The sequence below is a fragment of the Desmodus rotundus genome, chromosome 2 (genome assembly GCF_022682495.2).
Source record: "Desmodus rotundus isolate HL8 chromosome 2, HLdesRot8A.1, whole genome shotgun sequence".
NCBI classification, from domain to species: domain Eukaryota; kingdom Metazoa; phylum Chordata; class Mammalia; order Chiroptera; family Phyllostomidae; genus Desmodus; species Desmodus rotundus.
In genome coordinates, this window is record NC_071388.1 from 146,027,117 (window position 1) to 146,053,739 (window position 26,623).

A 26,623-nucleotide genomic window follows, 5' to 3' on the forward strand; every position below is an offset into this window, starting at 1 on the left:
AAGTGAGCAGCAGTTTATTTGACCCCCTTGTGAATAGGAACCTAAGGTTCCTTTTTGTTCCTGTTGACATCGTACGGCACCATGTTTGTGTAATTGGCCCAGGTTTGTTGCTACCTCTGTAGAGGAGGTATTATTGATGAGGTCCTCTAGACAGAATGATCAGTATTTTGCTGAAATTCATCCACACTAACATTTTTCTGGCTTTACGTTTAACATTTGGGCTGAGTTATGTATAAGTCGCTCAGCAGAACATTTCAAATACTTTGGTTCATGTTCTTGTTCTCCGAGGCGCTTCAAATTGGCATTGGAAGACTTACTTTCCTTTCTTCAAGGGCTTTGGTCACATGTAAGTAGGAGAAATCACAGTAGAAGATAGTTTGTATCACTCACTCCAGACACTACTGTAATTTAGTCATAGAGATTCTCAGTCTGGTGCTGCCTGATCTGGTTACCTAGGTAGAGTGCTCAGTATAGCCTGAGAAAGAACAGGTGCTCAGTAGTAATGGTCTCATCCTCTCCAGTCTTTCTGATCAGGAAGACATGGGGCATGGTGGCTACTGATTCCAGGTAGATAGAGAAAGTCCACAGAAATTCTCACTGTCAAATATTTTTCAAAATTCCCCATAGATCATGCACACTGTGACATAGGCACAGAGAAGAAAAACTACCTCATGACTGTGTTGTAGACAAAGGTGAAGTTGGTGAACAGGTCTAGGTACCTGGTAAAGAGGAAAGAGAAAGAATCTGGCTCAGGCAGTGAGGGACAAATACCACATGATCTCACCTTTAACTGGAACCTAATCAACAAAACAAACAAGCAAGCAAAATATAATTGAAATTGAGAACAATCTGACAATAACCAGAGGGGAGGGACGAGGGGGTAATGGGGGTAAAGGGGGGAGGGTTTTCAGGAACAACTATAAAGGACACATGGACAAAACCAAGGAGGGGTGGAAGCAGGGGAGGGAGGTGGGGATGGCTGGGATTAGTGGGGAGTAGTGGGGGATAAATGCAGACAAGTGTAATTGAACAACAATAAAATAATTTAAAAAAAATCTGACTCTTCTAGAGGTGTGTGTATAGCACTGGGACCTCCAGATCTTCCTCAGCAGAAGATCATGGCCAGGAGGTGACTCAGGTTGCCAAGGATACCCAACACATTCAAGGCCTAGACAGCCAAGCAGTCCTATGCCCACACGCAGCCCACTCCTGGAAAACTTTCTGACAGGCCAGGTGGTCGTCAGGTTCCCGCGGCCAGCCTGTGGGACACCCGGCTCCCTCAGCTCCACTCTCTGCCCGGACACCACTGCTGCATCAATGTGCTCCCGGCCAGGCAGTGATGTGGTCAGTAAAGTAGTCTTTTTCTATAATTTTAAATTTTCAATTGCAGTTGACATACAATATTATATTAGTCTCAGCAGTACACCTGTGATTAGACATTATGTAACTTACTAAGTGATCATCCCAATAAACCTCGTACCCATCTGGCACCATGTGTTCCCTCTGCTGTACTTTACATCCCCATGACTGTTCTGTAACTACCAACTTGTACTTCTTAATCCTTTCACCTTTGCCACCCAACCTCCCTACCCCCTCCCATCTGGCAGCTGTCAAAGTGTTCTCTGTATCTATGACTCCGGTTCTGTTCTGCTTGTTTATTTTGTTTTTGAAATTCAGTTGTTGGTATATATTTATTGAAATTTTATTCATATTTTTGAGACCTTTTTAAATGACAGAGGTGGAGAAGCAAAAAATATGATTATAGGATGCAAAGTAGGTGAGCATGTCTGAAACAGAGCTTAAGAGGGAAAGTGTGGTGATACAGTAACAAGGAAAACTTAAGATAGTCTCCCGTGAGGTAATGCAAAGCTCTACAGGCCACGTTAAGGAGTTGGCGCTTGATCTACTGAACAGTGAAAAACAAAGCTTTTTGAACAAGAAAATGTCCTGACAAAAACAAGGTTTTGGGGAAGATGAGTCTGCGGTTCTCAACAGGATAGACTGGATGAGACTGTGAGAGATGCCAGTCAGAGTTATTTGGCACCATTCCAGACCCACAGAGTGCATTTGCCATGGGAGTGTTGGCCATGTGTGATGCAGTAAATAGTTGTTGGAATAATTAATAGTTGTGTTTCTCTTACTGGACAAACTGTAGTTCTCAACTTCAAGTTCAAAACAAGACTTGACTAGGAGCTTTACAATTTATATACTGACAACATTTTCCATTTATAATGCCTTGAAAAATTTTAAATCTATTTATAATCCCTGCTGTCAGAAGGAAAAAAAGAGGTAATTTACAATTCATTATTCAGCCGTTATTGTACCCCATGGGTGGGGCTAATGAACATTAGATTATAGGCAGCAAGTATGTTGACAAGGGAAAGAAGAGCAGATCCTAAAAGATGATGTGTGGCTCACGGCTTTATTAGGCTCAATAAATAGTCTTTTAATAGAATTCAGTACACTGAGTAGCTATATTGAAATAGTAGGAAAAGTTGTATGTTTTCTAATGTTTTGATAAAAATATTTTTAAATGTATTAAGAAATAATTACAAATATACGAGTATATTATTAATTATAGTCACCATGCTGCAATTATTGTACATCCTTATCCTTCTCATAACTTTCTTATAATTGAAAAATTGTAGTTTTTGACCTATATCACCTCATTTTCCTCTTTCCCAAAACCCTGGCATCCACCATTCTATCTGCTTATGAAATCAGCTTTTTTTTTTGGTCTTTCTCTGATATTTCACTTCGCACAATGTCCTCCAGATTCATCCTTGTTGATGCAAATAGCAGGATTTCCTTCCTTTTATGTGGCTAAATAATATTTCATTGCCTACATATATATCACATTTTATTATCCTTCATTCGTTAGGTTGCTTCTTTACTTGATTTTATATATGAATAATGGTGTGTAGGTATATCTTGGACATACTGATTCCAATTCCTTTGGATATATACCCAGAAGTGGGATTGCTAGGTCATATGATAGTTCAATTTCTATTTACTTAAGGAACTGTCATAATGCTTTCCATAGTAGCTGAAACAATTCACATTCCCATCAATAGAGTGTAAGGATTCCCTTTCTCCACATTGGTCTCTTGTTTCCTTGTTGATGGCCATTCTGACCGGTACGCGGTGTATCTCATCGTGGTTTGCATTTCCCTGATGATTAGTGATGCTGAGCACCTTCTCATGTATCTATTGGTCATTTGTATTTCTTCTTTGGAAAAATATTTATTTGGGTCATTTGTCTATTTTTCAACTGAATTATTTGCTTCTTTACTGCTGAGTTATATGAGTTCTTCATATTTTTGGATATTAACCACTTATTAAATATGTGGTTTGAAAATATTTTCTTCCATTCTGTAAGTTGCCTTTTCGGTTTTGAAAGGTTTCCTTTGTTGTGCAGAAGCTCTTTAGTTTGATGTAGTCTTACTTGTTTATTTTAGGTTTTGTTGCCTTGCTTTCGATATCTTATATAAGAAATTGTTGCCAAAAGCAATATCAGGGATCTTTTTCTTCCAGGAGTTTTATGCTTTTAGATCTTGAATTTAAGTTTTTGATACATTTAATTTTTACAAGTGATTTACGATAGGGATCCAGTTTCATTCTTTCGCATCGCTGTACAATTTTCCCAGAGCCATGTATTGAAGAGACTGTCCTTTCTCCATTCTGTGTTTTTTGGGGCTCCTTTGTGTGTACTGCGTTGGTTCCACTGATCCATGTGCTTGTTCTATGTCAGTACCAGCCTACGTCATTTACTACAGCTTTGTAACGTAGCACGAACTTGGTAAGTGTGGTGCCTCCAGCTTTGCTCTTCTTTCTCATCTCAGAACTCCTCTGGGTTTTTGAGTCTTTTGTGGTTTTGTACACATTTAAGGAGAGTTTTTATTTATTTCTGTGAAAAATACCATTGTAATTTTGATAGGGATTACACTGAATCTGTAGGTGGATTCTAGCAGTACGGACATTTTCACAATATTAATTTTTCCAATTCAAGAACACAGGATATCTTTCCATTTGTATCATTTTCAATCTCTTTCATCAAAGTCTTATAATTTTCAGGATACGGGTCTTGCAAATCTTCAGTCAAATTTATTTCTAAGTATTTTATTGTTTTGATGCTATTGTAAATAGGATTTCTTCAAAATTTGTCTTTCAGATAGTTCGTTGTTAGTATATAGAAGTGCAGCTGATTTCTATAGTTGATTTTGTTTATTAATGGGCTCAATAGAATCTTTCAATATAATTGAGCATAAGAGTTGCCATTACAATAGGAAAAATGTATGCTTTCAAAAATTTTTGGTAGAGAAAGTAATCTTTTTAAGGTGCTTCTGTTTCATGGGCTTGAAGGCTTGAACTTAGTTCCCTCAGTAAACTGGTAGCTTATAGGTGGGGTCATGAGGTCTTCCAGGTCCCTGTGCACAATGTCTAGTGCCAATTGTTTCTTATGCATGTATAAAATGGCAAAGTACCCATGTGAAAAATTCAAAACTTTTTGTCATCTGATTGCTTCTTATTTGGAAAAACTGTTTTTGTTTCATTATTATGAGTATTTATACAAATAAAATCCTATTTCAGGAAAACACCATAAAAGTAGCTGATGTTATTGAATGCTTACTATAAGCCAGCCTCTGGTCTAAGTTGCTTACATAGATGAATATATTTATTCTTCACATCAATCTATGAAGTAGGTGCTATTATTTCTGTGACACAGATGAAAGAGTTGATGCAAGGAGAGGTTAAGTAAATTGTGCAAGAGGATACAATACTAAAAATGGTGAGGAGGGATTTGAACACAGACAGTCTTATTTTAGAGGCATACTTTCAACCAGAGCTTTTTTTTCTGTATAGGACCAGATAGTAAATATTTTAGGCTTTGCAGGCCATACGGTCTCTGTCGCAACTACTCAACTCTGCCGTTTAGTGAGAAACAGCCATAGATAATATGCAAATGATGAGCATGGCTATGTTCCAATAAAACTTTATTTATGGACACTAAAATTTGAATTTCATAAATTTTCATGTGTCACAAAATAGTATTTTTCTTTGGAATTTTTCCAACCATTTAAAAATGTAGAACTCTTTTTTAGCTGTGGGTCATAAAAAATGAAGAGGGGTGACTGATTCTGTCCCCACGGGCTCCAATTGTTGACCCCTGCTGTATACTAGAATAGTCTTTAGCTTCTAGGAAACGTACGCAGAGCCATCTGAGATCTTCCTAGAATTTGTCACTCATAAAGAAAATTGGGACCTTTTTATTTCTCTGCTGAACTGAGGAAGAATAAGAGAAATTGCTAAAAAAAATTATTTCGGATAGACCTAAAAATAAGTTATTGAGTAAAATAACAATGAAACAAGTTCCTCTGGATGCAAGATCTCATTTTGCCTATTATTTACTCGCCTCAGGAAAGCCTGTTCTTCAGAGAGATGTTTTCTTCTTGGGATTTAGAAATGAGGATTGTAGACAAGTGGTCATCTAAACCGTGAATGGGCCAAATAGGGCCTGCTGCCTCTTTGTGTGTGTCCGTGGGCAGCACTCCAGGGAGCTAGCACTAAGAGCCATGGAGGCCAAGGGCAAGTGGGAATTATGGGGAAATGAACTTCCATTCCCTTCACCCACCCACATCTACTAGCTGCCTTCCCAGTCACACTTTGTCACTCTCCAGGGTCCATGCCAGTTGCCACCTGTACATTGGGAACTCTGTGGTTTGCAACTTGGGGGTATCAAGTGTCAGAATCTCAGTCTAGTGGGTGGCCTTACCTCTGGGCTGCTGACCAAGTTGAGATGGCCGCACCGTACCTGAGTGTCACTGGGGCAGACAATGAAACCGACCATGGCAGCCACCTACCCCATTGCGCAGTGGGATCCCTTCTCATCGGTCTAGCCCACTATCATCCTGAGAAAGTCTTCTTCAGTCAGCAACTCATCACAAAGCTTCTCCAGTACCTAGGGTATCCACCCAGGCAAACGAGGAAAGGCAGGCCAGGGGTTTTTCTCTTTGTGTAAGTATTACTAGCAGTATAGGCCTTATTCTGTCTCTCGTTTCACAAAGCTTTAAATGTTTAATATCTGCTCCCTCCCCAAATTGCCAAAGCCTGACTTAAATCATGGCAGGCATTTCCAAACTGAAGAGGAACAGGGAGAGTAAGCGGAGATTGTTTTGAATTAAAGGATGTATAATCTGGCTACAATTTAGCCCATTCAGTATTTCCCTTGATAGAAGGAAAACAACTGAAGCTTAAGTAAATATGTGTCTAGAAAGTGATGGGCCTGACAATTTTTCTCCACAATCGTGTGTGACATCTGATTATCTTTCAAAATGGCACCCTCAGGAAGCTCTTCATGAAATTTAACAATGTTGTCATTGCTGTAAAACATTTTGACACTCCTCTTTTAGAGCTGCCCTCTGAATTTACAAGTTGCAAAAGATAATCTTAGAGAGGGAATATCAAGTCACATTTGAGAGTCGAAAGAACATTTGAGATCAGCCTCAATGCTTTACAGTCACACACCTCCCTCAGCCAAAATGTTAGCTCCCATCGACCACCTTGTTGTTAGTGATACTTGTAAATTAGTTCATTGTTCCAGGATGGAAGATATGTTTCCATCAAGGAGAGTGAAGATAATAAGCCATGTACTGTGAAGATCAGTTTACAAAGAAGAAATAAAAATGTTCTGAGTAAAGGAAAAGATCATTTTCAGTCATGGTCAATAACTTGTTTGGCCACATGAATTCAGGTGAATTTTCTTTTCACAAAAGTCCTGTCACTCCAGGATCAGGTAAAGTGCTTTGAGTTCTTTAATATTAAAAAGATTTTGGAGTTAAAAGCTTTCAATTACAAAAAATTAAGTCTATCTTAATTTATGTTTTCTCTGAGTATTCTACATTGTCCAAGAAAATAAATGTTCTGAGATAAACACATCAGTATAAGTATTTGCCTGAATTATAAGTCATATTGATTTTATAAAGACGGACAAAGGGGGACTGTCATTATGATTACTCTATTGTTGGAGTAATAACCCTTCTTAGGAAATAAATAAGGACATTGCTTTTTGTTTCTCCACCACCAAGATGGTACCTAGGTTTTCTTTTCTTTCTTTCTTTTCTTTTCCTTCTTTTAAATTTCACAGAGATGTGCCACAGAGAGCCACCAAATATAACAACTCCCTTTCACAACCATGTGGAAGCAACTTGTTTCCTGCCATTTCTCCCTCTTGTGATATTCCAAAGTGAAAATGAAATACAGATACTATCAAACTGTGGCTATGACAGATGAAAAAAAGAGAGACTTCTGTTTTACTGAAGTTCATTTGTTTTCCTCCTTCATTTTACAGGAAGCATCACAAACCCACAGAGTCCCTGAGAGATGGATTTTAGTTGGAGGCAGAATGCTAACTTTGCTCAAAGATGTGTAAATGCCACGTGCCCAGATGGTCCTTTTGCCTATTCATAGGGAGAGGCTCAGAAACACACATGCATCTTTCTGTGGTCAGTCATAACAGATTTGTTCTAAATAAGCCACACTGTTTTGCAAGATGGCAGGGAACTGTCAGGCTGTATTTTAAGCACAAATGTTTCTGCCAGACAGACACAGCATATACCATGTGCTTCAGGAACACACACGCGGCATTGATTTGAGGACAGAATTCAGACCTTGTGTTGTCATTTCACAGCTCAAATCAATAAGCCCAGAATCTAGCTCCTGCATTGTTGCCATTCCATTGACTCAAGAATTTCATGGTAATTATCATATATAGATAGAGAATAATAAATAGAGAGATAGACAGATATTCCTTTTTATCCTTTGCATAGTGATGCTCCTTTGCCAAGCCTGATTCTGCATATTGCCCCCAAAGGGGTCATTGTGTTGGGGGTGGGGGTGGAACTAGTAGTCTCTTACCTAATTTATTTTTGCTACTTTTTTCTTGTCAAGAGTCACATTGCATTGATGTTTTAGTGAGAGTCAAACTTAAGCAACTTGACATTTTATATATTATCAGGTAAACTACAGTCCTTAGGAATATATAATCTAAAGTAGAATTCTGAGATAGAGATCTTTAGTTAACATAGATTTATTTGAAAAAATAGAAGCAACAATTTGTTACAAAAACTACCTTCTAGTGGTTAACTGCAATTTGGGGTAGGAAAGAATACATAAATAACTGACTTGGCTACTACATTGGGAAAGAAACCTGGGACTTCTAGCTCAAGCATTGTGGGACTCGTGATTCCCATTGCATTTGTCCTGTCAGGTATTCTGAAGCAGGTGGGCAAACCGAAGCCATATTACAGGAAGGCATGACTAGAAATGAAGCATGAATAGAGGTAAACATTGGACTGGGGAGGAGGGAAAGTATGTTGTTCAATGTAGCTAATCATTAATTAATTAACTATTTAATTATATCCCATTTCATTCCAAACAGAATTAGCAGTAGTTGACAAAGATACATATTCTGAACTTGGTGAATAATGGAGAAAAATAAATTAAGGTTAAGAGAGAGGAAAACTGTCAGAGGTAAAAATTATACTCAAAACATTGGCTCTAAGAATTTTACCTGAGCTGGTTTTCACATTTGATTTTATGCTTTCTAGCAGCTGAAGAAGAGAAATAATACCAGTGGCAAGTTTCATAGCATCCAACAGGCAAAAATATGCTGGTTTTGTAGGATAATCCCGGTTTTTTCTTTCTTTCTTTGTTTTTATTGATTTTATTTATTTATTTCTAGAGAGAGGGGAAGGGTGGGAGAGAAATATCAATGTGTGGTTACCTCTCATGCCCCCTACTTGGGACTTGGCCTGCAACCCGGGCATATGCCCTGACTGGGAATCGAAGAAGCGACCCTTTGGTTTGTTCATGTTGGCACTCAATCCACTGAGCCACACCAGCCAGGGCAATCCCAGTTATTTCTGATATGCGGTCTCAAATGAATTTCTCCCCTGGCCCTCATGAGGGGGACACTGTGATGTAATAAGCAATATCTAGCAACATGCTTGTAGTAAAAACATTAAGTTCCATTAGATAGCCTAAAAAATAAACTTTCTCAAATTTAACACAGATATAATCCCAAAGTGCAGTGCAGTGAAAGCAATTCTATTCCAAACTTTAGTGGCTCATTATTTAAAGATGAAGTTCAGTGCCTAGAGAAAAGGATAAACATACATGTTTTAGACAATTAGATAAATACTGTTTCTATGACAAAGTTTTGATGATTTTCCAACAGAAGCCTAAATTGTGGATATTCTATTTGGAGTCTAAGGGCAGATTTCTATGCCTCAGGCAAAATAGGGGTAGAATTCAACACCTTTTATAAACTCAGGTGGTACAAACCAGAACACACCACATACACCCCTGAATAAAATACTCCTCACTGTTATGGCCAAGATTTTCCCTAGCAGATAACATCACACACAAAAAAGGCCATTTTGGACATCTGTATTGACACTCATTTTAGCGTATTTTGACTATTTCAAAGAAAATGTGTAACGTGACCAATGAAACCATTTGCATTATGTCACTGCAATCAGTAGTTCAGGATGGAAACCAGGACTCGGAATTTGGAAATGTTGGTTATACAGGGCAGGAATTAAAATATAACATCTTAATAAATTATTTTAATACCAATCAGGAAATCCGGCAGTGTATTTGCAGCCTGCAATACTAATAGCAAACCAGGCCGAAGGCATTTCCTGGGGGATTAATGACCAGGGGGAATTAATGGCCCTTGGCTTCATCTCAGGCCATCCACTTTCCCAGCTAGTCATTAATCCTAAGAAACGTCCTGGGCCTCAATCATTACAGCTTAATTGAGATGTCATGAAAAGGGTTAAAGAAGTTTTGACTACTTTACTACATGAATACCGGCAGTGAAATGCATTCAGAATCCCTGTTTAAAAGACATGTAATTGCCTCAGATTCTTTATATTATCATAACTCTTCAAAATTGATTGGTTTTAGGTTTATGGAAAAATATGCAAATTTACAGAGGAGATGACACACAGTTCTCATTGTGGGAATAAAAGTAGTTCACACAGAATTCATTTGATTGAGTTTGATTACTGAACAAAATCTAATTATTTTAGATACATGATCAGACTTTTCTGGAGATGCGCATTGTAGGAAAGAAGTAGTTGGCATGCGTGACCGTTTGCCAGTTCATATGTCATGTTAAACGACAGTAACTTGGGGGTGTCCGTCATTTCCAGGAAGCATTGCTATCAGGAACTATGTATTCAAAGTGAGCAAAATTAGAGAAAGATTTCTTGTTTCTCTAAGTAAGATTTCTTTGTTACTTAGGATGAATATACAATTAGCTTATCTGGAGCTGGGGAGAGGACCAGTGACTTCTGTCTTAGTATCTTGGAACTATATTTCCTAAACAAAGTCTCTAAGTAACTTCCAAGAATGGTTCATGTAATGGTGCATAAGAATCTAATGAGATCAGACAAAACAAGGAAAGCTGGAGAATGGACAAATAGTGAGAATGCCCAATCAGAATAAAAGAACAATTAGAAAGAATCCCAATAAGGGGCTACTTTTTAGCCAAGTGTGCATTATGATGTTAAAAGGGAAAAAATTCACTAGAATCAGATCTTAAATACACAACTGATTGCACTCCTTGTACCTTTGATCCTGTCTGCCTGTGAACCAGAGGGGCCCCTTTTAAATCCTGATCATTAGTGACCATGTTTTTACCCAACAAGTTGCATCAAGAGTTAGCAGTTTCCAAACCTTTTCACCTCTATTTCTGATTTTCTTCTCAGGACCATAGTATACTCATTTTTCAAGGAATAAGTATGTTCATTCTACCATATGCTTGAACACTAATTATGTGAGTGGTGATAGTGTGTGTAAAAGTGCATGTGAGAGATGTATTATAGAACTACATGTTGAAACTTATATGTTATTAACCAATATCATCCTCGATAAGCTTAATTAAAAAATAGACAAGGATTGATGATAGATTTTCAGCATAGCTCTCAACAAATCACCTTCTATAGTGGCTCTAAGTCAGTTGCCCACTCACTTTTGGGATATGTTTGTTTCAAATAAGACCACTTTAATCGTGAGTATTTGGATGTGAGTAGGATTTTTCTTGTTGCCTTAAACTGCTAGCTTGAACCTAAAGTTGAGGACAGAGAGTTGTTATGTGTCTCTGCTCCGGAGAGCTCTGACAACAGTAGTGGCCAGCCCACTCCCTCAGTTTGGGCTATTTGATGTCTCCATCCAACACTCAGCACCCCAACTCCATCCCAGGCTATTAAAAAATAACTAAAAGATAGCATAGAGAAAGAGGTGGGGAGTGGTCTGGGTCCCCTGGAACGCTGTGATTCTCACACCACCAAGCCAGGGGAGAAGGAAAGGCTGAAAGAATGTTCACCCTAGAGATTGAACGTAGCTATAAGACTAACATCTCATTCCCTAGTCAGACATCTACTTGATTCATGGACTTGATGGTTTATTCTGAGCTAACCTGAGCTAGAGAAACAGGACTGGCTGGAGAGCAGCTTCAGCACAGAGAGGAAAGTGACTGAGATGTGCTAAGAATGTAGCAGTTTCTCTCTGGGCTACAAGACACATTGAAGAAGACAGCTTTGAGCTGCCTGGGTAATATGCAGGCCACTAGGGATTTTTTCTGAGATTGTAAGGTTAACTGCTGGTGGTTGGTGGCACACACATCCACACACATCCACACACTTGCCGAGAGCCAGCTGGCAGTGGGAGAAATGAGGTGAAAGCTTTGACTCAAATATGAGATGGAAATTTTAGCCTGGCCTACACTGGACTTTGAATACATGAAAAGGACAAGAAAGCAATTGTATCTTTTCAGAATACTTAACTAGTGTGGAAGAGAAATTCAATAATATTTCATGCTTAAATATTAAGGACTCTGAGTTGCCATAGTTCGATGGATTGGTTAACATGTCCAGTAGGTCCAGGCACACCTCACGATGGCCTCCCTTTGTATCCTGGATGCCTATCATCCTGTGAGCAACTTAGCAAGTCCCTCGTTCTTGTATTTGCAGATAGTTCGATTGTGAGATCAGAACACCAATTTACTAAAAGATTTGTCTGATATCCTTTGTCTAGAAGATTCAGTTGGTGATCTTTATTTACTTCTTAGCATATTCACTAGTATAAGGAAGACCCAGGAGTATAAGTAATTTCAGCTATAGCAAATACAATGATCAAAGTCATTATTATTAATTAATGTTATTAGTTATTAGTATAGTCATTTAAAATGTATCTCCCCTTCTGTCATTCTTTATGTCCAGTATGTCAATAAATCCTGTCATTTTATAGTCCAACCACGTTTTTTGTTCACTCTCTCCACTGTTATCACCCTGGTCCAAGTCACTGGTAGTTCTTCCTTAGGTTACTGCACAGAATACTTAACTGGACTCCCTCCCTGCCTTTACTGTTACCCTCTTACAGTTCTTTCCACACAAGCATCCAAAGCAATCATGAAAGCGTAAGTTAGATCGTGACAATTCCATTGTCAGAATTGTCTGGGGTCCTTACTCTCAGAATAAAGGCCAAAATCCGTACTATGGCTTTTAAGGTTCTACAAGGTTTAAGTGTCTGCCTCTCCATCTCTGACGCTCTCCTAAAGTCTCCCTTCTCATCATAGTTTCCTCCCTCAATTATTCTGAGAAGAATAATAGCTTTATTTAGTATCTACTATGTGTTAGACACATTTTAAGTACTTTTCCAATACCATACAGCTAATAAGTGGTGGAGGCACAATTTTATCTCCAGCAGACTGAGCCCACATGTCTAATCCTTATACAATACTGTCACCCAGTTTGTGTCTATGAAGATGTTCTAAACAGTCAATGTTTTTTAGTAATTAAAACGGGACTTCAGAGTTAAGTGGAACTAGGCTCATATCCCGGTTCCTCCTCTTTTTAAAAGTATCACTTTAGCAAATTACTTAACTTCCCATAACTTCAATTTCCTTATATGAGGAATGAGGATAATAGCTCCTTCAAGCATTACTGCAAGGGTTAAATAAGAATATAAATCAATATTCTTTGTGCAGTTCTGAAGAGTATATGTCCTAAGCATTGTGAGTTATTATTATATTTACTTAAGTATATATTTCCAAGGAAAATCAATATTTTCATTCTCAAGGGTCTTACAATGCTTGAAATTTAGACATTTGGGAATCTGTATTAAAATAGCTTATATCCTTATTAAAGATCTGGAGACAGTTGAATGTACTTTACATTGCCAGGAGGAAAGAGGAGTGGTCATCTTATTTGTAATTCTTCAGAGGATGTCCAAGACTACAGACTCCTCATTTTACTCATGCAGACATTTTTTCCCTAAAACAATGGTTTACATGAAAGCTGACAAATATATGCTAAAATTGTATCTTGATGCAAATTAAAGTAGACAAGTTATAATCTGGAATGGCAAAGTTTATAATGAACAGGAACTGAACCGTAAATAAGGCATTATAAACTCAAAGCTTTTTTTTAAGAGGGGAAAAAGTGATTATAGGGGCTACTCAGGAGGCCAGCACAGGTCCGTGCATCTGAGTCATCATTATAGCTACACATTTGTCACGTTAGAGTCAATGGGAAGTCGTTTACCATTATAAAGCATGCTCTTGAATACCAAAATATGGGTTTTGGGTAGTCTCTTTACTTTGTGTCGTAGTACTTCAATACTAGCAATTTTTCAGTTTATAGTTGCAGTACTAGCTAGCCAAAAAACCCAATTTCAGATTTATAGGTGGTCCTTTGCCCACCTTGAAATCTTAAATCTGGAACTTGCTGTGGGTGCTCAGGAAATACTTGTGATTATTTGGTTGGCTCATTGACTAATAATATAACATTGTTCACAAATATTAGTGTCTTATCTCTAAAGGTTCAATAATACACACATACACATATATGTCACTCTTTTAAGCGTTTGACATATAGTAGCATATAATTCATTTAATCTACATGGAAACCTTTAGAAACAGACTGTAATATTATTTTTATTTTACAGATGAAGCTATGAAGGCAGATAAAGTAAGTGACATATCAATGTCACACAGCCAATATGTGGCTAGATTGGGATTTGAATCTGGAGACCCTGGTACCGGAGACCTCATTTCTAACCACTACTTCATGACAATAAAGCAGCCTGGCATGTGCTGTCATGGCCAACAATTGGGGTTAATATCTATCTTGACAAACATGTGTCCTAAGCCTCTATTAATATCACTAGTTCCTGCTGTCATAAACGTATAGATTACTGTTGGCAGTGCCTTTCAATTCTTTGCTTTGTTTTAACACAGCTCCTGTGTCTATTTCCCATTTGACTCCTTCCACTGGACGATTTTCTTATTAGTTCCCACCCCCAACACTTCCCCAAATTATCGTTAGCATGCAAGCTGTCTTTTCATTTTATCACATGACTTGATGAAATCTATTATAACTATTTGTTTCCTTCATTGTTACATAGAATTACACCTTTATACCATTATCAAATTGAATTTACTAAACACCAGTATTACTTATAGCTATTATTCAAATTTTTAAGGATTTGAAGAGATTCTCTGAATCTCTGAAGGGCCTGAGACTCCATTTGCTTACAATGTAGCAGTGGGATGTCATACTTCCGTTGCGCTGTTCCTCGCGAGCTCTGTGCCCCCTGCCATTATTCCTTAAAATATCTCTGCTTGGTATGACTAGCGGTTTTCATTTTTGCTTCTTTAAAATAGAGATAATGTGGCAAAGGAAGTAAAAGTCCTTTTCTTATAGTGAGTTGTTTTTAAACTCAAACTACTCATTTTATGATGAAGCAAATAAAATGAGTAGTTTGAAGTTAGAATTAGAAAATATATCATGATCTTGAATAGGAAATGTTGACTGATATTTTAGTAAGTTACATGTTCGATATTATCGAACATTTGCTTGTAAAATATCTGCCCCTTAACTACCTTTGTGTAAAAGAATGGAGACGTCTAGAGACAATAGTCATATAAACTGGGCCAACCTGGCTACCGTGACTTAGAGAGTCCCTTATCCCTCAGTGACATACGCACTTTGACCAACATCCCTGATTTCTTTAGGGGCAATGAACCCTGATTGTCTGGCTTTGGTCTTGGTGATAGGAGCTTTTTAAGATAACTTTATGTTGGCGCTCAATTAAATGCCATCTTTACTTGTGTACAATCTTCTGGATCTTTTTCCTGGTTTATATCACATTTACTCTTAACAAGGGCTAAAATGGGTTGGATCAATAGAACTTAGAAACTACTTAGAAACTACTCCATTTAACAAAATATCTCTTAGATGACAAAATATCTGGTTAAAAAGTGAAAAGTCCCTACTCTCAAACAACTGTTTTTCTTTGGCTGGTTATATTGGTTGATTAACTACTTGCTTCCTTAAATTAAATGACTGTATAAATAGAATGAGGTATTAGCTCAGTTCAAGTTGGGTTTAGAATACTTTGACTAGGAACATAGGTGACACTCTAATCTGAACAATTTCTTTAGTCATTTATTCAGTTTGAAGTGCACAAAAATGAACAGTTGGGTTCAGTTGGCTTAGTTAGTACACCAATTTTTGTGGGTTTTATTTTTTTTTTTAGTTTTTGATATGCAATTTTGTTCTGCTCCATTCATTAAAATTGACCAGACTGCCCTTGTTGGCATTTCATCTTTTTAATTTCTCCTGTTCTTCACTTCTTATGACTTGGAGTATTTTCATTTGCTTATTTTTTGTCAGTATATACATGAAAATTTTTAAGAGAGATAGAGGTTTTTTAATATATGTATTTTAATGGCATTACTGTGCAAAATTGGTATTTTACTAAGTTGTAGATCAGTTGAAAAAGCAGATATTTGGTGTCAGTGGCTTTTAAAAAAGCAATTATCAGTTAAAGGAATGTTTTATTTTAAAATATAAAATGGAGTAAGATGCTTAACCCTCTTAAACATTTCTCACATATGAAGGAAATATTTTTATTTATGAAAGTTTACATAACAAAATTTATTGCTTTGGATAAATTGTCACTTCTTATTTAATCATGGAAAGATTTACTGGATCAGAATAGAGTATTGTGTAATTCTGACAGATAGGCATTTTGGTTTCTTTTTCTGTTCCTGTTGCTCAAAGAAAGTCCTCCTGAGCTGTTCTTTACTTCTGGAATCCTATTAGCTCATTGAAGATGTTTAACTGTACAAGCACTTTGTAGCTTATTGTAGTTTATTATTATTTAATAAAAGTAAATAAAAGACAAATTAATAGATAACATAATTCAAACAAAATATATGTCTAATTCATAACTATTTTGGGAGGCCAAAATTCAAAGTTTTTTTCAAATAAGGGCAACAATCAATCAAATTATTTGCCAGATCATTTAAAAATAAAATAACAAGAGGAGAAATAAATAAATATGTTAATATTTATGTTATTACATATGTACACATATGCATATACATATTTTTAAAGGCACATACTAAGTCTTGTGTTTCTTCAACAACAAGGTGGTACATCATCACAGTTGCATAGTCATGAGTCCTCACAATAACAGAATCATGGAATTTATATCCTTCCTCCATACAAGTAGCGAATTTGTTGGCTTGAAGAGTGCTAGCTTAACTAGAACGCCACCCCTACATTAATTCATACTCTTCTCATAAGTACTCTATCGTTCAAGGCCACAGAAAATTATATCCAGCAGAAGGAACTCACAGAGTCAACAAGCTTTAGTTCTAGATGACATCTCAGAGTAAGACAGAAATGTAAACCATACTTCTCTTGATTTGTTGTATTAAAATACAGTCAAAATACACTGTATTATGTTCAGCTATACAACATAATGATTCAACATTTACATTCCTTCCTAAGTCATACTTCTCTTTAGATATAAAAATTAAATCAATGGGAATAAAAAACATTCCTAGGGCAAAGACTTTGTGTTGGATGTAACCATCACTAAATTTTTTCCACATGAACAGTGGAATGAGTATGCTACTAATAGTACTGATTTGAATATTTGGGGCTATCAAGATACTGTCTCTTTCTTTATGTAGTGAGAAGAAACCCATCATAATCTTGTCTTTCAAATTTTAATAAAAGTGCAAGGAGAGCTTGCATTGCCTTTTCCTCATAAAGTATTTTATTTTAAATAAAGTGACCACGAGAATGACAGTGACAGCACAACCCAGCCAGGATGAAATTAGCTACACCAGAAACTAATGAGATATCCTCCACTTACATACAAATAAGATTTTATATTTACCTATACCACTTCCGGTGGGGAGCTCACAGATATCAAGCTTTACAGAAAATTACATTTGTTTTCAGTCAACATACAGGTTCTTCATTTTCATAGGAAAAAGATATAGGTGGAACAAATGCAAAATCACAGGTGACATAAGTCATGGTCATTCTGTGCTACATTGGTTCATCCAACAATAATTCAGCATTAGCATTTTAATATCAACATATGTGATTACCAAAATTTTATAGGTGTCAATGACAATTTCTTTTTTTCATCTAGGTTAGGGAAAATCTACAGAGAAGGTATAATTTCAGCTGATGATATGAGCAAATATTCATTAATCTTTCAAAATTCTTAGTATTAGAAGTTTATAATGAGGGAGTAACAAGTCTAATTCTATCTTCTTGTTGAATGTTTGAGTATGGTGTTGTTTTAAGGGCTTTACAGAAGGTGGACTAAAAATATAGGACTTGCTCCCTTTTTAGAGGAAACTATTATTTCCAAAGAGCTTAGAGAATCTTCCTGTCTGAAGGAAATTGTTTCACCCAGTGGGGTACCTTTAATTTCTTCTCTTATATGCAACTTCTTTTAACTGTAAAAGTACTATATGTCCTTTATGAAAAATTTATAAAATTCAGTGAAATCTGAAAAAATGTGTTTACTCATAACAACCCTTTAACAGAGGTAACTACTGTTATCATTTTGGAAGGTGCTTTCTTCTTTCTTTTATATTCTTTTTTACTCCCTTGTCTTCTTCCCTCTTCTCATTTCCACCCTCCCCTTATTCCCTTTGCCCTCTTCCTTCTCTTTTCTACATATAATGTTCACTTCAGACAATTTTCTGAAACATTTTCCCACATTTGCTTACGTATCTTTTCAACATATTTTAAATGTTACATAGTAGTCTATTAAGCAACCATTTTACTTTGTTTTAGGTACCAGAACCATCTTTTCAATAGCCATGGCGCTTTGTGATCCTGGGTAGCACATCAGTGACAGAGACTATTCCAAATTAAGAATCTTCAGGGGACTTTATGATCACATGATAATTGCTAGATCATGGGAACTAGGTCATGGATAGCCCCCCTCGGTCCTCAACTGAAATGACTACAGAGCTATCTCTCAGAGATGGATACAGTGACTTTTGGGACATACTATCAAATTGTTTTGAAAAGGATTGAGAGTATCTTTGAACATATATATAAATTTTTAAGTCAAAGAAAAAGTGACTTGTACCATTAAATTGAAATCAAGTTTTTGTAGAAGAGTGTGCAGAGATGTTGGGTAGCTAAAGTCTGAACCGCAGTGATTATTATACTACTCTCTTTTAGCCTCAAACTGACACTCCTATACTCTGTATTTGACGCTGAAATTAGATTCACTTATACTTTGCCAGTTGGTCCCCATTGTAGTTTGCCAAAACAGGCACTAGAGAAAATATGAAAGGTTGGATGAGTAAAAAAAACCCTCAAAACTTGTTCCCTCCTGATTTCTTTCAATTTCAGTCATGTGATAGCTCTTCACTCTGGCTGTGACAATTGATTCTATGAGTAGCAATTGATTGCAGTTTGCAATTTTTCCATGTTATTAAAATCAGCCTCATTAAATTCCTCTCAGGAAACTCAGCATCAGCCAGACTATGCTTCATCCTCAGAAGACTGAGTTTAGTGGGATTTCTCCTCAAAGCTCTTAAACACCAGTGCTAACTGAGAAGTGTTCTCCCCTCAGAGATCTCAGTCCCAGTTCCACAGGCTTTTCTTCAAGTTGCTGAGATTTAATGACTCCTTTTGTTCCTCCAGGTTAGATTTAACAGTCAAAAGTGTCCCCCACTTGCCTCTTTAATTTTCTAATAGCCAGTTGACAGTTCTGTTTAATTTCTTTCTATTGAAATAATTGAGGTACTTTCTGTTTCCACAAGAATTCCCAACTTGTACAGTAGCAGTTGAAGATTAAGAATGGCATCACTGCCCCAGACAGTGTGGCTCAGTTGGTTAGGCATTGTCCTGCAAGCCAAAAGGTGGCCGGTTTAGTTCCCAGTCAAGACACATGCCTGGGTTTTGGGTTCAGTCCCCCAGTGGGGGCACATGCAGGAGGCAACCAATCAGTGGCTCTCTCTCTCATTGATGATTTTCTCCCTTTACTTCTCCCTCCCTTCCCCTTATGTCTAGAATCAATAATAAAAAAATAGAAAAAAAAAAGGAATGGCATCACTGAAGATATATGCATTAAAAAAAAAGATGGGGGCTAAGAGACATATCCTAAGGGAAAGAGGACAATTTGCCTGTGAGGATAATCAGAGAGGTAAGAAGTAAGAGTATAGCACCAGTTAAGAAAGAAATATTTGCCCTGGCCAGATGGCTCAGTTGACTGGAGTGTTATCCCATGCACCAAAAGGTTGTGGGTTTGATTCCCAGACAGGGCACATGCCTAGAGTGAGGGTTCCATCCCTGGTTGGAACAATCCTCAGTTGGGGCATATAGGGGAGGCCACCAATGTTTCTCTCTTTCACATCCATTCTTCTATCTTTCTCTCTCTCCTTCCTTCCCTCCTTCTCTGTAAAATCAATAAACATATTTTCAGGTGAGGACTCAAGGAATCATCATTGAAACTATGTGGCAGAACATTCAACTCAATTAAGAATAAAATTATTTCCTAGAACTTTATATCCTCTGACTCTCATTACAATGAGGGTGGGGTTCTCTGGTTTGGAAGATAAGTTTTAGAAATTTTGAGTCATTTGTGTTTGGTGGTTCTCATCTTTGGTATAGTCCTGAGTAGGGAACATTAGATGGTCAGTGAAAATAAAGACAGAGGCAATAAGAAAGGCAGTATTAACATGAGATCAGACCATCCACTGAGTATTTGATACTAGGAACAAGGCTTAAAATTATTTGGTATGTTAATTTGTTCTAAATTTATTAAGATTAGAATTGCCTTTCATTGCATGGCAATATAAAGGGCCAAGATTCCCATTGCATAAAAGTGTTTAGTGTTCTTCTCTCATGGGAAAGATGAATATCAATTTGACTATATCCATCCCAAAATACCAAGGAGAACAAAAAGAGTTATGGTTTTAATTAATGATCTCAATTCAAGTTTCAACATTGAAGTTGGTGGTTTAGGCTCATAATATTCTGAGCCAGACTTTGGCCAAAGTGAAAAGCACTAAATTTCTGTACTACAACATTCCCAACTGCAAACTGGAAATAATGTTTTCATCTTTATGATGCAAAAACAGTGAAACAAACTGGAGAAATTCACAAACCTACAGGCATGGTTTCAGAATTTAACATCCCTTACTCCTCTCATTGATAAATAATGATAATGATAATAATAATAATAATAATAATAATAATAATAATACAGGAAGAATATTTTAAAAATCTAAGCAATACACCTGAATTAGTTTACATTTACAGGACACTAATATGATGCCTAATGATTGCAGAATATTTATTCTTTCCAAGTCTGCATCTAATGCTCGATAAAATAGGTCCATTTTGTACTGTGAAGTATGTTACAATAAATTCAGGAGATTGAGGTCCTTAGAATGTGTAGTGTGACCGAAATGGGACAAAATCAGAAATCAGTAACAGAAAAGGATCTAGAAATCTCCAAATATTTAGAAATCATATTTGTAAATATTTTTCTATTTGATTTATTTGAAAACTGGGTAAAGCTGTACTTCAATCTGCACAGATTGACAGAAAAAATATAGAGACCTAATTTTTATAACAATATCAGCAAAGAGAAGGAAGATTGAACTTAATGAAAAGGTTTTGTATACTATTGAAATAAAATTCATATTAATCCATACTATGTTGTTCTAATAAAGAAGGTAATTGTAATCTTCAGGGTCACCACTAAGAAAATAAATAAAAAAGTATAGTAAAAGAAACTATAGGAACTTAGAGTGATATAGCAAAATATATCTACTTAACAAAAAAAAAGGACAATAATGGAAGAATACAGGGCAAAAGTGACATGAGACATGTAGAAAGGAAACAGCAAAATAGCAGTTATAAGTTCCATATTACCAGTAATTGCATTAAATGTAAATGGATTACACATTCTATCAAAAGGGAGAAATTGGCAAATTAATTTTTAAAAGAGAACACTGACTATATGTATCGACAGTAAACACACTTTAAATTTAAAAAATACAAATACATTTAATAAAAGTTGGAAAAAATATACTATACAAAAAAGAAACCAAACAAGAGCTGCAATGGAAAAACTCAACTCAACTAAACTAAAATAAAATAAACTTTAGGATAAAAATCACTACAGAGACAAAGAACATTTTAAATAATGTAAGGGTCAATCCATTAAGAAATATAACAGTTATAAAACTCTTCACCTAACAAGAGAGTCCACAAATACAAAAAAGCAAAAACTGAAAGAATTGAAGGGAGAGACAGTTCAATAGTAATAGTTGAAGACCTCAACACCACAATGCAATAAAATAGATAAAACATCTATCCAGAAGATTAACAAGGTAAAAGTCTCAAATAACACTATGAAGCAATAGACTTAGACATTAATAGAGTACTCTACTCAACAGCAGCAGATTACACATTTTTCTCAAGTGCACATGGAATATTCTCTAGGATAAACCATATAGAGAGCATAAAAATTATTCATAAATTTAGAAGTATTTAAAAACACAAGTGTGTTCTCCCACTACAGTGGAATAAATTTTTAAAATCAATAACAGAAGAAAATCTAGGAAATTCACAAGTAGTTAGAATCAAACAACATATTCCAAAATAGCCAATGGATCAAAGAAGTCACAAGAAAATTAGAAAAGAAAATACTTTGAGATAAATAAAAATTCAAACACAACTTACTATACCTGTGGAATAGAGATAAACAGTGCTTAGAGTGAAATCTATCATATATATATTGCCTGATTAAATGCTTAACTGAACTTTCACTGAAGGGTTAAGACACTGGAAAAAGAAGAGCAAACTAAAACTAAAGCAAGTAGGAGGAAGGGATTAATAAAATTTAGAGTGAATATTACTATAACAGAGATTAGAAAAGCAATAGAGAAAAATCAATGAAACCAAAAGCTTCTTTTTGAAAAGATTAACAAATTTGGCAAACCCTCACTAGATTTACCAAAAATAAAAGATTCAAACTACTAAAAATAAAAAATGAAAAAGGGGACTTTACTACTGACTTTGCAGAAAAAGAAAAGATTATAAAGTGAGAGTGTATATTAAGTGTATAATTTTATTAGATTAATTAGATGAAATTGACATATTCCTATAAATGAACAAACTAAAAACTAATGAGAAGAATTAGAAAATCTGAATACATTTCTACCATATAAAGAGATTGAATTAGTAATCAAAAACTCCAACAAAGCAAAGCACAGGCCCAGATAGCTTCACTGGTCATTTCTACTAAATAATTAAAGAATCAACACCAAACCTTCACAAAATTTTACATAAAAAAGAAGAGGGGGAACATTGCCCAATTCATTTTTGTAATGACCGTATTACAGTAATACCGAAACCAGATAACTACATCACAAGAAAACGATGGAGGAATATAGCTTATGAACATAGATGTGAAAACCCTCAACAAAACAGTAGCAAACTGAATCTAGCAACATATAAAAAAGATTACACATAATAACCACTGTGAGATGTATCCCAAGAATGCAAGTTTGAACAACATACAAAAATAAATCAATGCAAAATAAATAAATGCAATAAATAATAGACTATGTTAATGGACTAAAGGATAAAACCCACATCATCTAATAGTTTCAGAAAATGCATTTTACATTTTCAACACCCTTTTATGATGAAAAAAATGTTCAACACACCAGAAATAAAAGGAAATTTCCTTAATCACATAAAGGGCATGTACAAAAAACCCATAGCTAATGTTATACTTAATGGTAAAGACTAAAGCTTTTTTCCTATGATCAACCATAAGGTCAGGAGGTCTACTGCCCCCACTTCTTTTCACTATTGTACCAGAGATTCTAGCCAGGACAATTAAGTAACAAAAATAATTTAAATTAAACAGCAAGAAGTAAAACTATCTCTATTTTCAGATGACATGATCTTGTACATAGAACTACTAAAGGATTCACATGAAAAGTATGGCTAGTAAATGAGTTGAACAAGCTTGTGGGATATTAAGACCCATATATAAAGATTAGTTATAGGCAAAGGAGTAAGTGGAACCTACACTAATCTCCTCCCAGGACCAAACTGGTTTTACAACTAAATTGTAGAGAAATCATCCTGAATAACCAACTGAACACCAGCTGGAGAAATGCCATATAACCAAGGAGAGACAGAAGAAGTCATATCGCCACAATGAGACTGGTAGATAGTGTGGAGGAGTCATGAGAGGGCTGGCTGGGCTCCCATGGGTGGCAGCTGAGCCCTGACTGGGGGTTCTGCCTTAGAAGTGTGGAGTCTAAATGGCAAGCTGGGCTCTCCAGCCTGCAGCACCAGAGCCAGAAAGGCATGCAGATAACATCCCACTGTGAAAAGCAGCAGGGTTTCTGTCCATTGGGGAGAAATGGCTGGAGACACAGAGAGCCTCGTAGAGGACCAATGTGCAAATTTCTGTTTGCAGCCACTTACCCTGGACTCCATCAGAGGGAGGGCAGAAACTAGAGACATGTGAGGAAAGTCTGAGGCTGGTGGCTCTGGGGAGAGAACTGAAGGAACAATGCCAGTATCCTGTGTTGAGTTATTCCCAATATTGAAGAGGCCATCTTTCTCAGGGTGAGCACTCTACTCCAAATGACATCAACCTGAGGAAAAGCAATCTTGACCCACCCAGTGGTGCATAAGCCCTGCTGCTGAGGAGTACACCTGGAAGTACTGAGTAAGCCTAACAGAAAGCCTGCAGGCAGAGGTGGATCTCTAGGAGCTCTGAGACTTTAGTAAACCCTCCTCCAATCTGATGCTGGAAAAAGATGGCCTTTGTGCATAGCCTGGTTCTTTCTGCACATAAACAGGCCCAGCAGAGGGAGCCACAAGCTATAGATCACTAATAGCTCTAAAGAGGATGCACAGGGCCAGCCACAGGCAGCGTCTTCATAAGAGTATTTGCAGATCACCTAATACATAGAGACAAATATGGGAAGAAAAAAAAAAACAGAACCCAAATGAAAAAAACAAGAGATTTCTCCAGAAGAGGAACTAGAGGACATGGAGGCAAACACTTTTTCAGATAGAGAGTTTAGAGTAATGATCATAAGGATAATCAACAGCATGAAAAAAGGCATAGAAACCATAAAAAAGGACCAGTCAAAAATAAAGAATGCAATATCTGAAATAAATAATACACTGGAAGGAATAAATAGTAGGTTAGATGAAGCAGATGATCAAATTGGTGATTTGGAAGACAAGGTAGAAAAAAATACCCAAGCCAAGCAGCAAAAAGAGAAAAGAATGAAGAGAGATTAAAAAACCTTTAGGACAACATGAAGCATAAAAACATTTGCATCTTGGGAATACCAGAAGGAGAAGAGAGATCAAGGCATCGAGAGACTTTCTGAAGAAATAATGACCAAAACTTCTTTATTCTGGTGAAAGAAAAAGACATATGAGTCCAGGAAGCTCAGAGAGTCCCAAACAAATTGGACCCAAAGAGGCCTACACCAAGACATGTCATAATTAAAATGACAAGGCTTAAAACAAGGAGAGAATCCTAAAAGCTGCAAAGAAAAAGCAAGTAGTTACATACAAGGGAGCACCAATTAGAATGTCATCAGATTTTTCAACAGAAACATTTCAGACCATAAATGAACAGTATGAAATATTCAAAGTGATGAAAAGCAAGGCCCTACAACCAAAGCCACTTTACCTGGCAAGGCTGTTAATTAAAATCAAAGAAATAAGGAGCTTCTATACAAGAAAAAACTAAAGGAGTTTGTTAACACCAATCCAACACTACAACAGATATTAAAGACTTGCTTTAAAAAGAAGAAAGAGAAAAAAAAAACAGAGGAAAATAGTCTAACAATAAAATGGCACTAAACACATCTCTATCAATTATCTCTTTAACTCTAAACGGCTTAAATTCTCCAACCAAAAGGCAGAAGGTAGCTGAATGGATAAGAAAACAAGACCCATATATATGTGGCCTCCAGGACACCCATTCAGATCAAAAAATACACACAGACTAAAAATAAAGGGTTAAAAATAAGATATTTCATGCAAATGGAAAGGGAAAAAAACTAGGGTAGATACTTCTATCTGAAAAAATTTAGTTTAAAACCAAGCTATAGTAAGAGACAAAGAAGAACGTTATGTAATGATAAAGGGAACAATACAACAAGAGAATATAAACCTAGTAAACATTTATACACCCCAAGTAGGAGCATTTAAATGTGTAAATCAAATCTGATGGATATAAAGGGAGAGATCAACAGAAATACAATCATAGTCAGGAATTTTAACACCACGTTGACTTCAATGGATAGATCTTCCAGGCAGAAAATCAACAAGACTTCAGCCTTAAATAACATACTAGATCAAATGGATTTAATTGATATCTTCAGAGCATTTCTCCCCAAAGCAACAGAACATATAGACTTTTCAAGTGTACATGGAATGTAGGATGGACTATGTTAGTACAGAAAACTAGTCTCAATGAATTTAAGAAGATTGAAATCATATCAAGCATCTTCTCTGATCACAGTGCTATGAAACTAGAAATCAATCAAAAGAAGAACACAGAAAAACACGCAAAGACATGAAAGCAAAATAGCATGTTATTAAACAATGAATGGGTTAACAATGAGATCAAGGAAGAAATCAAAAGATACCTTGAAACAAATGAAAATGGGAACACAACAACCCAAAGTCTGTGGGACAGTGAAAGCAGTCCTAAAATGGAAATTTGTAGCATTACAGGCCTATCTCAAACAAGAATAAGGTCAAATAATCTAACTTTACACTTAAAGGAATTTGAAAAAGAACAACAAACAAATCCAATAACGAGTAGAAGGAAGAAAATAATAAAGATCAGAGCAGAATTAAATGAAATAGAGTCTAAAAAATGATACAAAAGATCAATGAATCTAAGAGCTGGTTCTTTGAAAAGTTAAAGGAGATTGACAAAGCTTTAACCATATTCATCAAGAAAAAAAGAGGAATGACCTAACTAAAATCAAAAATGAAAGAGAAGAAATAAAATATTATGTGTAACTCTATGCCAACAAACTGGTCAACCTGGATGAAATAGATAAATTCCTAGAAATACACAATCTTCCAAAACTAAATCAGGAAGAATCAGAGAATTTAGACAGATTATACCTACTGAAATTGAGGCAGTAATCAAAAAACTCCCAATGAACAAAAGCCCTGGTCCAGATGGCTTCACAGTGAATTTTACC

At 36.2% G+C, this 26,623-nt stretch overlaps 1 pseudogene; it reads right to left on the reverse strand.

The window, feature by feature from the left end:
- Nucleotides 1-293: 293 nt before the first annotated feature.
- LOC112322211 (ER lumen protein-retaining receptor 3-like) lies at nt 294-5,848 on the reverse strand (annotated as a pseudogene).
- Nucleotides 5,849-26,623: the final 20,775 nt, after the last annotated feature.